This window comes from Falco cherrug, chromosome 1, assembly GCF_023634085.1.
Source record: "Falco cherrug isolate bFalChe1 chromosome 1, bFalChe1.pri, whole genome shotgun sequence".
In the NCBI taxonomy this organism is placed as follows: Eukaryota; Metazoa; Chordata; class Aves; order Falconiformes; family Falconidae; genus Falco; species Falco cherrug.
Genome location: NC_073697.1, coordinates 90,680,309 through 90,694,285, shown reverse-complemented (window position 1 = coordinate 90,694,285; position 13,977 = coordinate 90,680,309). Strand labels below are relative to the sequence as shown.

Below are 13,977 nucleotides of genomic sequence, written 5' to 3'. Positions count from 1 at the left end.
AAGCATAACTGCGACAAGATACTTCAAATGCCTCAGATAAGAGGCTGTTATTTTCAACAGCTGAAAGCTGCATCTGCACATCTATCGAACCACACATTGCCTGTAGCTCTGCTCCTTGCATGGGACATCTGGAAAATGAGTGATACTGGAGACAGGATTCTTCATCCAGCCACCACACAGAGCCAACACGTTCAGTCATAGAGTTCCATCTCCCTCAGCATCCCTACTACCACGTGTCCCTGACAACCCAGACACATCACACTGGGTAATCAGGATGTGATGTCTGAGCACAAATTACAGTATTTCCACTAATGCTGCTGCACAGGTATCTGCATCTCTCCTGTTCTTCCCCACACCCCTGTTTACCCAAATAACTAGAACTGCTACAGGTTTTCCTGGTTTAGGCAGCAGAAGATTGGCAAATGGAAATAAAAAGCTACGCAGCCGTAAGGGCAGGTCTGAATGAAGACATGAACTTTACGTGATAATCATGTCTCACTCAGCATAAGACAAATTGCAGACCCCTCATCTGGAGAATGACAACCATTCTTCATTCTTCAGCCCTTTTTTAATACCTTAAGATGCTGAATTCAAATCCTTGATTTTTGCTGTCCTTTAAATGAACAAGGGGAATTGCATCTCCAGAACTGAACCCTGAGCTTGCAGGCTCATCTGAGCAGCCTCTTTGCAAAATCTGTGAATCCAAACTTTAAAAAAATCTCATTAGGTTCAATTAAGTCTTCTCGCCCCAACCTCCGGGACTAAATGCAACTCCAGCTCGCATACAGGGAGACAGCTCAGGGCGGTAACCCAATCCCTGGCAAGACAGTTTTACATCATGAGTAACTGCAGAGGAATGGGGAGCTTGGGTATATTTATCCTATTAAATAGCCTTTCAAAAGAAACATTTGCAATGCTCTAGAAAAGCTGAGTCAAAAAGACTTGCTGGAGCCTTGCTATAGGGCTTCTCACTGCCTTGAGTTTGAGTCTGGAAGGGGTGGGGAGCCCCAAAGAGCATCACTGGTGACAGGAATTCCCTTTTTAATAGCAGTTTTGACTTTTCTCAGCAAAATGGAAAAGCATTATCAGAAATAGGAAACCCATGAAAACAGGTGAATGCAGGTATTGGTAAAAGAAATGTAGTAACAGGTTCTTAAGGTGTTATATTCTAATCAATGTTTTTAAATGCAAAAAGATCAGAGACTACAAAAGCAATGGAATACACAGACTACACTCAAAATGAGACCTTAAAAATTCAAAATGCAATTATATGCTCTTAAAACCCTGAAGTTCTCTGGTTCACATATATAGAAAGCATGTAAAATAGCTTGGCTTACTTTCCAAAACATATTGAGGAGACATTTTAAAGTTTTCCAAAATTTAACTGACAGGTTGAGAAGGTGGTTAAATGCAGGGCATGTAACAGCTCTCAGCCCTTCTGTGAAGCAGTGACAGACTGTTATTCAAGATACAGAAAAAAATCAAGGCACAAAAGAGAAGTCATTTGCCAGACCTAACAACTGCTGGAGTACCAGTACAGAGCTGCCACTGGTATTTTTACTTTGCATTGTCTAGACCTGCCTAGAGGAATTTCAGATTACATGGTCAAAAATATGGACAGCAAAACCAGTTAGCTTTCCCCAGTACAGCAGCCCATGCAGCCAGCTCTGACCACTATCAGCAAACGCCTAAAAAATGACAAGACACTGCACTATGAGATGCGGTCTACATGATCAGCTGCAGCAACGATTGTGGCTTCCTGTCCCAACCACTGAGACCCAGAGCTTGTGGCCAACTTAACTGGTCACAACTAACATGCACTAATACCACTCCAAACATGGTGCTGTAAAAAAGTGTGCAAACACAGCCTGTTTAAAGCAATATAAGTAACTGTTCATCAGTAACTTATGCACTGCACATTTGGGGATGAAATGCAAATCCTTCAAGTGCTCTGGCTGTGATTTCAGCGGAACTGACACCGCCACACGCTCCCAGAGTAAGGGAACAGCCTAGTGATCCCCCTTTCCCCCAGAACGCAAATACACACTGTTCCTGGAACTCGTCCTCCTGATCACCAGACACTTTCTGACCTAATTCAACTTACTGAGACAATAAAAGTTTGCTAGATTGGTGCTTGGGTTTTCTTGATAAACTTGTTACATGTCTTGGAAGCGTAGCTCCAGCTACTCTATGACTTAAGCAGCTTTTAGAAAATGTTTTGAAGAGACCAATGCCATAATTTAGCCCTTGTCTAAGTAAGTGAATAAAATTTCTGCTTTAAGTAGGAAATACCATACTTTCACCTCCAAAACTCAGGCCAAGACACAAACTGTAAAATCCAGCCCCATCCTGCCACTAGTTGAAAGAAATCTCCCATCCTCCTGTATAATTCCCATAATCAATCCGCATCTCAGATGTGGACCAGAAACACTGCAGCCTGAAAAGCGAGCAATCAGCAAGACAGCACAAATTGAAATGCTCTTAAATTCTGGAGACATCCCCCACCACTACCAGACACTTTCACCTGAGCCTGCACTGACATTTTGGCTTTGCAGCCCCAGAATCTTGATATGGCTCAATCAGTAAGGCTGCATACACGATGTACTGGTGTTACCTCATTTGTGCCACTGAGCTTAAGAGTTAGCTTTTGACAGAGACTACTCCAAACGTAAAACTTTGAAGATGGGTGAGCCAAGTCTGTACGTTACAAAACCCAACAAAAGCCATCATGTGAGGTCAGGCCTTCCATCACATCCCTCTGAGGGGCAAGAGGTCTTATTTGTACATGTGCTGGAAAACCATAAAGGTCACTGCAAGATCCTTCCTGGAACCAGCTACACTGCTTCCTTTCAAATTAACACAAGCATTTGACTGAAACTCAGACCTGCCTTGTAATCTCAGCAATGTATTCATCAGCATGGTTGGCACTGTAGCACCCTCACATCACAAGGGGTCAGCTAGTTCCTGTGTAACACAGCAGCAAGGCGTTCAAGGGCACAGAAACACTGTAGGAAACCAGCTAACCAGTTTGCAGCTTGGCACCAGCAGTCCCTGGGAATCACAGTCCCATTCCTTGAGTGAGCATGTTGGATCCACCTCTTGTCATCTTTGATGCAACAAGCTGGGAAATCCTTTGACTGCTGGCTCTGTTCACATCACCGAGTTGGCAGGAAGGTAACCTAATCTTAGCAGACCCACAGGGCATGGAATCGTCAATGCAGCATGCAGGCTGAGAATCACAGCAACTGCCTCGAAGATCTGAGTCAGCACAGTTTCCTGGATAAAACAACACAAATCCACAGTGCTCTCTGCCCTACAGTCCAAGCTGTGTGAAGGAACCACAAAAGATTTTCCTGTAGGACCAGGATTTTTCCACTTTAGCTCCACTAAATTAGACCCCAGCTCAAAATGGCTAATAGATATGAACCACCACCTACAAAGAGAAACGTGCAGTCCTTCTGCCTTCCTCTAACTGCCTTAGAAAAACTCTCATCCCCTTTTCCACTACCCTAGAACAGTCCATTATATGGCTGAGATAATGGAAGTCAAGTCTCACAAGGCACAAAACTGCTTACATGGTCAGCAAGAAATATTCCTCAATGTGTTACAGGTTTGCTGAGCATCCTCACGCTGGAAATTATTTGTGATTTAAGTACCACCTCCTTTCAGAAGGGATATACTTCATGCTCCAGGCAGAAAACCAGTAAGGTTTCCAGACCAATTAAAAAAAAAGTTTAAATATGGGGGGAGGCAGGGTGTCAGCCAAAAAGCTGCTAAACCAAGTGCAGCCTTTTCAAACTCTTCAAATTAACCTTAGCTGTCCACTCCAATGCCATGGCTATTGCATGCAGAAGCTATCAACAGAAAGCCCTGGAAACACAAACTCTTCCTGTCATTGAAGATCTAAGGACAGCATAGAGCAAAGCAAGGCCATACAAACCCTGCTTAAGCTGGCTGTTGTATTCTTCACGTATTGCCTCTGAGAGAAGTACCTGAACTTACTAGCAGCACTGTGGTATCTCTAGTTCCAGAGTCTACTCCCTCCCAAAGCTGTATCCTCCCATTCTCCCATTTATTTCTCATTTCCAGAAAGTGCTGGGGTGGCGATGATGGGGAGGGGGAAGGGTTATTTCCTGTTGCATACAGCATCCTCTTTTTTTATAGCATGTCTTTCTCTACACTTGAAGTGAAAAGAGGCATCTTATATTTATTTCCCTCTGTTTACAGTCCGGAGAAGCAAACAGCTCATGCCAGGAAAAAACACCCTATGCTAAAACCTGCTGCCTTAAACTGAATTTATGTTCCAGCTTACCAAACCATTAAATGTTTTCAGTGTCACAGCTACCAAAAGCTTTTGCGAATGCCAGATCCCCAGCTACACAAGCCCTGAATGCCTCTGTATAACGATTCACAGACAACCCACAGTTGTGTGAGATTGAAAGAGCCAATAACCCCTTGTGTGGTTCCTTTCTATCTAGATTCACTGTACTCTCAAGCAAAGTCCTGAACAACAGGAAACAATTTACTGATGATGGATAAACTCAGTAGTCAAAAAATTCTTCCATTGCTCTATGAACAGTCTTCAGGAAAGCGAGGCAAAGTTTGTAAAGGGTTTTCAAGCTATAGCTCAAGCACATCCTGTGACACAGCACATGCAAAAGCAGTAGGCTGAGCTAATCTCAACACTTGCGAAATGTTTAAGAGGACAAAGCCAGGTTCTGGTTTACTGGATAAAGAAGTTGGAGATTGCACAAGAAAAGCTTGTGATAATGTCAAATGCTTCACACAGACTTAACCAGCCTTTACTCAGTACTCCAACTCATGAACTCCAGTGGTTCAGACCACCATGATTTAAGTCCTACTGTCCTCAGATGATTGTCCCACCCACAAATTACAGCCCTAATTGCAGAAGTAGAAGCCACTTTCAACCACATTTTTCAGACATAGCAGTCATTAGCTCCACACCCTAAACCTCTACATACTCCATTTTATATTGATATAACAGGCCTGCCTGCACCAACTGCAGGCAGTAAAGTCTGCAGCCACTGCACCTGAATTCCAACAAGGATCATAAATCAGAATCCTCAACCTGAACATTCACACCCCTTCATAGCAGAGAAAATCATCTACTTTTCAGAAACCGAGAACTGATACGCAGCCCTGAGCAGCCCAACACAATATGACAAGTCCATGTTATATCAGAATAGAAAGCAATTCTGACTCTCAGGCCTGTACTAAAAATACTTAAGTTGGAATTTCTCAGTCTGAATCTGCAGCCTGCTATGAGCTCCACCTGCTACCAAGTCTTTTGTCAGAATCCTCTCCTTTTGGAAGCAAACAGACTGGTGTTCCTAGAGGCAGTTACAGTTAGCCTCATGAAAGATTACAAGGAGCAACAATCTGCACAAATTAGAGAGTCTCCATTTCTCTCCCTGTGTGCCAACTGCCAAACTGGAAACAGCTTTGGTCTCCAAGGAGGTTATGTACAGGCTCTGACGTCCCCTCCTAAAGCGTCTCCTTCTTGTGCAAGATCTATTTCTGATCTCTGCCTGACAGCAAATAGATCTTCAAGCATTTCCAGGAAGTCCCAGACAAAGGCATTAGCAAATGGCCAATATTGACCTAACTCTCTGGGAGGGAGGCAAGTTGGCTCAGACAAAGTAAAGGACATTAGCTCTGTTCAAACACAGCAACACTCAAACTGAACAAGAGTGAACTGAGTTTGGTGGCAGGAACAGATTGGCGTGAGTGTGACCATGTTACAGAAGCAACTAAGCAGTTAATACCATCTCAGTACTGACCAGGGCTGGATTTCAGCCAATATCCTGGATGGAAAAAAAGAATAAAAAATAAAAACATTAGCCACGAATGTACTAACCTTTTTAGTCCTCTACTTATCCGTACATGCATGAAATAGTAAATCAACTCTCCTCATGCATGTCTTAAGAATTTTTATTTGCTGCTGGCTTCTCTCAAAGTTTCTAAAAACTGGGATCAATGTTCAAAAATTTCCAACAAGATCTGCTGTCCACTGCCAAAACAAAACAAAAAAAAAATCATGAAAACCAAACAAGCAGCCACTGAACTGACCCCCTTGGGGACAATATCCCAGGGCCAAGGCCTCTGATCAAAATACCAACTCCCTTGTATTCCTACAGGAAAAGGGGCTCAGCCAAGCCAGCTATCTGAGGAACCAGACCCTTCCTGCTACATCAGCATGTAACTTACTCCACAAGCATTAGGTCAAAACACAGTGCATGCTGCCATTTCACAAACAGCTAACAAATCCAGTACAAAGACGACCTCCGTTAAACAAAGCGGAGTCCAAGGATGGGTATAGGAACAGCAGGAAACAAGACACTACGGATTTTAAACCACAGCTATGGTAAAGGGAATAAACAGAAGCTCAGAGCTCAAGACATTGCTAGTCCCTTGGCTGATCAGTCAGACAAACACTCACAGAAATCGTGCCAGTGGGAAATTTCCCCACAGTGCTGGGAAATTTATCATATCCTACAATTTTGCTACAGCGGATGCCACTCCAAGCCCATGCTGTTCTCTCCAAGTCAGGTATGTTAGACTGATGCCACATAATACATACCTTGCCAAAAGTCAGTTTGCCCTCCTTGTGCAATGAAAGGGCAGAGACTCCCTCTACCTATTATTCTTCTTCCCTAGAAAGTCATCTGTCTCCTCCAGCAGACTACCTTTCTTCCTTCAGCACAGAAATACACTCTTCAGAAACCTGAACTGAGCAGTTTGTTCTCACGCCTTTCTGGAAAACAGGCAGAGAACGGTAACAATTGCTAGGACAGTAGCAAGAGTGAAAACACTGCCATTCTTTCTGTGCCAGATCCTGCTCAGCCCTGGACTACAGAACTTAGAGGAAAAACAGCCAAGTGCAGAGGTGTGCGGCCCCCTGCTACTACCAAGCAACCCTATACATGTCCACTGAAATGAGGGTAGACAAGAGCATTTTTTAAGCCCTGGGTGGACTGTATTTGGTTGAGACTTGCCTAACTGTAGGCAGTTGGGTCTGACTTGAACTGAATATTGTCATAAGCAGCACTGAGGTTACAATACATGCTAATCAGTACTGGACAAGTCTTCTGAGCCGCTTCTAAGCAGTAGCTCAGTGGCACAAGCAGTGACAAATCAGAACAGTGTGAACACCCAGAAGTTGTTGCCCAGTCTTTGCGCAGCAGCATGCCTTGTTGGCTTGCACTCCAGAGCCCTCAGGTAGAAACGACAAGTCTGCAAGTTCGACCACCTAAGAGGACCCCTTACAACAGCTGTAGAGCACTTACCAGTTGAGATCATAATTCTGTAACTGCTGATCCCAACTCATCTAGGGAAGGAAAACATGTTACATCAGGATTTACAAGGCAATGGAGCATAGGAGTTCCACTGGACAGTGAGCACCATGGAGTGGAGGATATGGTTTCACAAGATGCAGAAAAGCAAATTAACAGTTCACCACGGCCAAAAATGGAGAGGTTTTACTCTGTCTTCCAGACACGTGCTGCTGCCACTTACTTGTGTTGGCTGACTCTCACAAGACCCCTCTGTGAAACAGTTCAACAGAAATACATCCAGTCAAAAAAACCTGACTGCTTTCTTTTGAGTTAGAAAAAGAGATGAGCACAGCAGTCAACAAGAAGGAAGGGGTATATCCAAACAGCCAGGTAAGGGAGCACAAAAGGGGTCAGGATGAGCAAAAGTAAAGTCATCCCCCCTTTCAGCAGCAGCATGCCGCTGCATTGACTCGAACGGCCAGCAGGACCACCACCTCAGATACCCCAGAATCTCATCTTTGCCACGCAGATAACCGCAACCAATAATAACACTGCTAAAGATTGCTACGATCCTATCCACCTGCATATGTAAAAATGGGTTTGGACACAGTCAGAGGCAAAACATTATCAGAGCGTGCACATTCTAAGTTAACTGTTACTTTTTAAAAGGCAGAAAGAGTAAAGCGTGTGGACCCTATAACCAATAAAAGGAAGAGTAAGATTTGCATGGTATGCAAGAATAGACATGAAACTTAAGGGAAGAAAAAAATAGCATCTTTTAAACAGTGGAAATCCTATCCAAGCAGCATAAACAGATCTGAATATAGACCCATCCAGGCAAAGTGCCAGTTACAAAATTTGAGACACACATAAAGATGAAATGAAGAGCAGAAATATTAGTATAAATTCTGAATTCATTAAAAGCATTAGAAGCTCAAATTCTGCCCATGATCTGCAGAATGCCCTGCCTACCAGCAAAAGGAGGATTCCAGCAATAAAGAACAGGGACACTAAAGAGACACTGCAATCCTAAGGACACTGCAATCGTATCCATACTTTGTACACTCTTATTGGGGCATTCCTATCCTGAGGGCTCTTAAATGGGATATCAGAATGCAGACTTGCGAGATTTTAGTCCTTGAAGGCAGTATTTTTCGTTAACTCCAGCGGCTTCCCATTCAGTAAGTACAAATGTATCTCCCAAGTGCATAAATGCAAAGAACATACAACAAATTCAAATCTACCCTTAAAAACTAAGGTATCTCAAGTTTTAAATGCCTATGGCTATAAGGAGAAATAAAGCCCCAGCAAATCACACCTAGATACTGGGGGTGCCAAAAAAAAGGTTATTATATTGAGATATAAATAAAGACAACTTAAAAAGACTTGCTGGCTTGACGTGACAACCCACTCTCTGAGATAGGTTGTTTCCCTCTTAAAAAAAAAATAACTTTTGTCAAATGTGGTATGTGGTTTCACTGGCCTGTTAAAAATCTAATTACTAAGAAAGTACTCTCAAAATGGTGGATTTTTTGTTCTAATAAGTTTTTGTTTCTGCAAGGGTCCTCTGTAACAGAGAGTGGGAGCAGACTTGGAAGCAACACCAAACTCTTTATAAGCCAAAAAGTGTAAGTCATCATCAGCAACTGACTCTACGCAAAACGCTGCCAAAAGCACAATGTAAACTCACAGAGCAGGGTGGGGGGAAATGACCACAAAATATTCAACATTTTTCAGTCATGCGGATCTTAGTACTACTTATAACTATAATAGGTAGAAAGTTTTAAAATGAAGCTTTCAATCTGATGAACATGCTACTAAAACTTCAGATAACCCCAGTACTTACACATCATGGGCAAGTAACATCTCTGAAAGACATGAGTACAAGGGGCCAAGCAGCACATGGTTAAAAAAAATCTAACTAAAGCAGCTTCTTTTTACTTTAAAAGTAGCTTCTGGGAATGAAAGAATGAAAATGTTTCAGAAATTAACGTAGGAAATGGTCCCCCATTCTGCTTTGGGAAAACATGTGGGCGGTAATTCGATGGAGATTGCTGATGGCTCTACAGCTCTATAGCTCTGCTTTTTTTCTTTTCTTTTTTTTTCGCGTTGGCAGAAGAATATGGCTCAAGAGTTCTACAATGTTATGACAGAGGCCCACTCCCAGTAAGAAAATTGTTAAAGCCAGACAGAAAACTAACATATTTAGAACTGGAATATATTGTTGCCAACGGATGGAGAAGAGCTGGAGAATGTTTAAGGTTTTCTTATCGCTTCCTACTTGTGAGGCCTGTCATCTGGCATCATAACAGAAGTATTTAGTCACAAGTCTCTTGCTTATTTCACAGAATGACAGAATGGTCAGGGTTGGAAGGGACCTCTGTAGATCACCTAATTCAGCTCCCTGCTAAAGCAGGTTCTCCTAGAGCAGGCTGCAGTCACATCAGGCAGGTTTTGAATGTCCCCAGAGAAGGACACTCCACAGCCTCTCTGGGCAGCCTGTTCCAGTGCTGGGTCACCCTCACGGTAAAGAAGGTCTTCTTCATATTCAGACGGAACTTCTTGTGCTGCAGTTTGTGCCCGTTGCCCCTTGTCCTGTCGCTGGGCACTACTGAAGAGCCTGGCCCCATCCTCTGGACACTGACTCACCCTTAAGGTATTTGTAGACATTGATAAGATCCCCTCTCAGTCTTGTCTTCTCCACAGGTCGAGTTCACTCAGCCTTTCCTCATCAGGGAAATGCTCCAGTCCCCTCATCATCACCAGCAAGAAAAACAGTGAGGATTTCTTTTTAGCAAGAGCAGTATTAATAAAGCAATTAAACGCATGACAGCTTCTTCATCTCAGTGCCCTGCACAGAAGTTTGGTTTGTTGTAAGACAAAAGAAAAAAAATTTATTCTGGCAACCAAAGGCCGATTTACTCACAAGAGAATTCATGACCACAGAAAACTGCAACGGAAAAAAAACTTAAAGACTATAGAGAAAGTAGATTTTTGAGGGGTAAAGATGAGTAAGAGATCACATCTCCAGCACTGACCAAAAACGGAAATGCCAGCAATACTGAAATAGAAGCAGCATGAGAGTAAACTTCCCTTTCATAGGTACATGAAATAAATCCTCCTTCAAATTACTTTCTATAAAAGGGGTTTCAGCATGAACTCTGATTGTTCCTCCACCAATCCTATGATAAAAGTCAACAATCATCTGAAATAACTGGAAAGAATATTTTGCACTAGTCTACAGAAGTCAAGGTACCCAGCCCCTACATTTCTGCATTGCTGAAAATTAAGTTGACTTCTTTGTCTCAACTCATCATATTCTTCCCTGCTATACCCCGAACTAGGGCATAGCGGAAAATTGATTCATTTTCCTATCAAGCACCTAGATGCATATATATTTTATATGGGCACGTACCTACCCATATCACTACCATCTCATTACTGTTGGGTACTTTAACATTAATCTGATCCACTTCAGAACCACACCAGCATTCACAACCCACAGAGAAACAGAGGGACCACGCTCTTCTACTTAAGCACTGAATGTACAAAGACAACCTCCCACACGCACAGCAGTGCAACTGCCCCCTCACTGAGAACAATATTCTACTCCTATCTCTGTGACAAATCCAAGCCTAACTGCTTAAAGCAGCTGGAAAACAGACTAACTCCAACTCCCCCCCACCCCCCAATAGAAAATAAAAAAAATTGCTGGTTTTGCCAAGCAAGCACTGAATACTCTGCATTCCATTTCATTAAAACAATTACTCAGAAGCCAGCCAAGAATTACATAAAGCTTCCTCCCTGCGCCACCCCCAGCCCCTTCTCTTCAACCCTCCTCCCCTGCAAAGGGCTTCCCAGGACCACACCAGAGCGATACCGCTCCGCTGCGCAGGAAATGGCACGGAGCGCCTCACATCGCACGGGTTATTCCATCCCACGTACCACATTTTTCAAATCTAAGCAATACAATCAATCAGAGGACTCCAGCAGATCAGACAGCCTAGGTGGTCTCTGAATTTCACCCCACCGTAAGCACTACCACAGTGATCTGTTTCATGTAGTTTTCTCCCTCACATTTGAAGGTAAAGTAGCATCCAAGAAATTAAGCACTTAACCAACTCTTACAGAAAAGTGAATGATAACCTAACAGATTTTATCTCTAACTCACATGCCCAAGGCTTTTAAGTGTGACCCCAAGGCAGAAGGTGCTGGAGGCGCAAGGTTTAAGCAATTAGGAAATACAGGAACAGCATGCCAGAGCAGTTGTGCTTGTGAGGCACTGCCCAAGGGAACTGCTCAGGACAGCCAAGTAGCGAATCTCAGATTAAGCACCAGCAGGACTGATTGAAAACTACAAGCTTAGAGTTATAAGAACCCGACTGACAAATTCATTCCAAACTCCACGCAGCCACTCCACAGCTCCCAGCCTGACTGACAGCGCAGAGCTCCTCACATTTCACAGCAGAAATAAAAGGCAGCTTCTTCTGGCCAACGCTGCTCACCCACCCACAACACTGAGTTGGCCACTGATAAGAGATTTCATGACGTGGATGAAATGGCATTTCATTCCCTCCCCCAGTGTTCCAGCTCTCTGTGGGGATCCTGTCTAACTGCTGGAGCTGCTCGCAGCCAGGCAGAATAGTTCCAGCTGTGTATCACGCTGCCTAACCAGACCTCTGTAGCCCAAAAGTCTCCCACATAAAACCATAATGAACAAGAGGGAGAGCTGCAAACCAGAAGTACTACTCCTAGGCATCTTACTCTTGTGGACCACCTCTGCCCAAAAGGGGTAATTTGCTAGTAGCAACAAAAAAGCTCTAGTCCCAAGGCAGCTGCCGGTGCTGAGGAATGGGGAGCAGCAGATGCAACTAATGGTCAAACAAGAAGAGCAGCAAAGACCACCAGCCAAGTCTTCAACTTACTCCAACTCGTGGGGCATCAGTAACCTCAACTGATGTGCCGTTAGCTTTAGGCTCTTTTGTCTGACCCAGCTGAAATTAGTGGCTCCAACCCAAAATAAACCTTTTCAGAGCCTTGAACTTGTTCAGAACCATGAAAGAGGATAGAACAAGGGAGTATTAAACCCCTAACCCATGGCAAATCATTTACAGCCCTCCTGCCCATGGCCTTTTCTACTTCTGGCTTTTTTTGTCTCCTGCTCTTAGAAAAACCCAGCCTAATCACAGTCCCTGAACCACCACTAACTTCCTTACAGCATGAAGTGAAATTCTCTGTTCACCTTGCTCTTCGGGGATGGAAATAAAGCAAGATCCTATCACGTGCCTAGACAGACACAGGATTAATTCTGTCTGCCAGCTCAATTTTGTGACAAAAACATGGGATTGGTTTATTCCTAGAGACCCCATACAGTTTGATTTATAGCTGAGCCATTTAAAGCACAATTCGCCATGCAAAGTGTCATTCAGGTTTATTCCCTGGAGTGCCATTTACTTTTTTTGATGTTCTTCACGTAATTTGCAAAATGTCAGAGGTTTAAACACAAGCAATAAACAGTCAAAAAAACCCCAAGAAATTCAAGCTACACTCCACTGCATGCTGCCAGCCAGATGTACTCAATAGCTCACCCAGCAAAGCCATCTACACCAAACTTGCATATGATAATATAAGAACACTGAGAAGTAGCATGACAAACTGCATTTAAAGACTTTCAGACTACCTCATCATCATTCAAATAACTTGAACTAAACTTGTTCACAGTGTAGAGACAGTCCAGCACAGGGAAAAAGGAGCCAAGCAATAACAATGCAGGCTGCCTCCCCCTGCGGCCTGCCCTAAGTTCTCTTGGATCCTCAGCTTACAGTTGTCTCAAACTGCTTAGATAAATTTCCCATGTAAATTTAGAATAATTACTGTCTGCTACAAGAAAAAGTTTCATTTATAGGAGCAGAAAAAGAGCTTACCAGACTCCCAAACAGCCCAAACACATAACCTCAGGGACTCAAATTCCTGTAACTGAAACACTAACATTGAACTTGTTGCACAGCACTCAGTTGTCATTTCTACTTCATCTGCTTCATCAGGATTTAAAAACATACATACAAAGAGGAGAAAGCATGAATTTTAACACCAGTCTATCAAAGGAGACTGTCTCCAGCCAGCTGGTTTCTGCTGTTCTGAAACTATTTGCAATGAGAATAAGCACAAATGGGAAAAATAGCTAAGAGTGCTATGAGAAAGTCGTCACCCACCTCCTATTTTTACGGAATATCTTTAGCACACGACATTCTTTGAATGACTTCACGACACTCTGTGGTAAAGGGAAACACCAGAGTAAACTACTGTGGGGAACTTGGAAAGGAAAGGAAATCTTTTCTCCCTACTCACAGCCTGTCATAACAGAGGATGAAGAAAGGATGAGCAATCAGAAGGGCAGAAAGGGAACATTAAACAGGGCTGAGAAGGGAATAAAAACTTATAAATCTAATTCAAACTTGTCATTGTAAGCTTTTCCAGCAATGGTAATCAGAAAAGCTTGAAAGAGTTACTATTCTGATATATTCAGCTGGAAGCTATTTCAGAAACACAAAGACCTCAACAAACATCAACCATATTTCACAGGTAAGGAGCTATTACCCCTATTTCGCAGACAGAAAAACGGTATACCTTAAGTCAGGGCAAGTTTTTGAGGCTGAGGTTAAATGGTTACCTTATGCTAGAT

At 43.1% G+C, this 13,977-nt stretch overlaps 1 protein-coding gene across 3 annotated transcripts in view; it reads right to left on the bottom strand.

Annotated features, from left to right (window-relative positions):
• The window catches only part of PXN (paxillin), a 51,903-nt gene that overhangs the window by 27,863 nt on the left and 10,063 nt on the right, over window positions 1-13,977 (bottom strand). Inside the window, exon 1 of one of the 3 annotated variants that reach the window (XM_027814000.2) lies at window positions 9,945-10,072. The exons of the other annotated variants lie outside the window; for them this stretch is intronic. The gene's annotated coding sequence lies outside the window, so the exon portion shown is untranslated. Of the gene's footprint in view, window positions 1-9,944; window positions 10,073-13,977 lie in introns of those variants that run through there. 3 annotated transcript variants of the gene reach the window in all.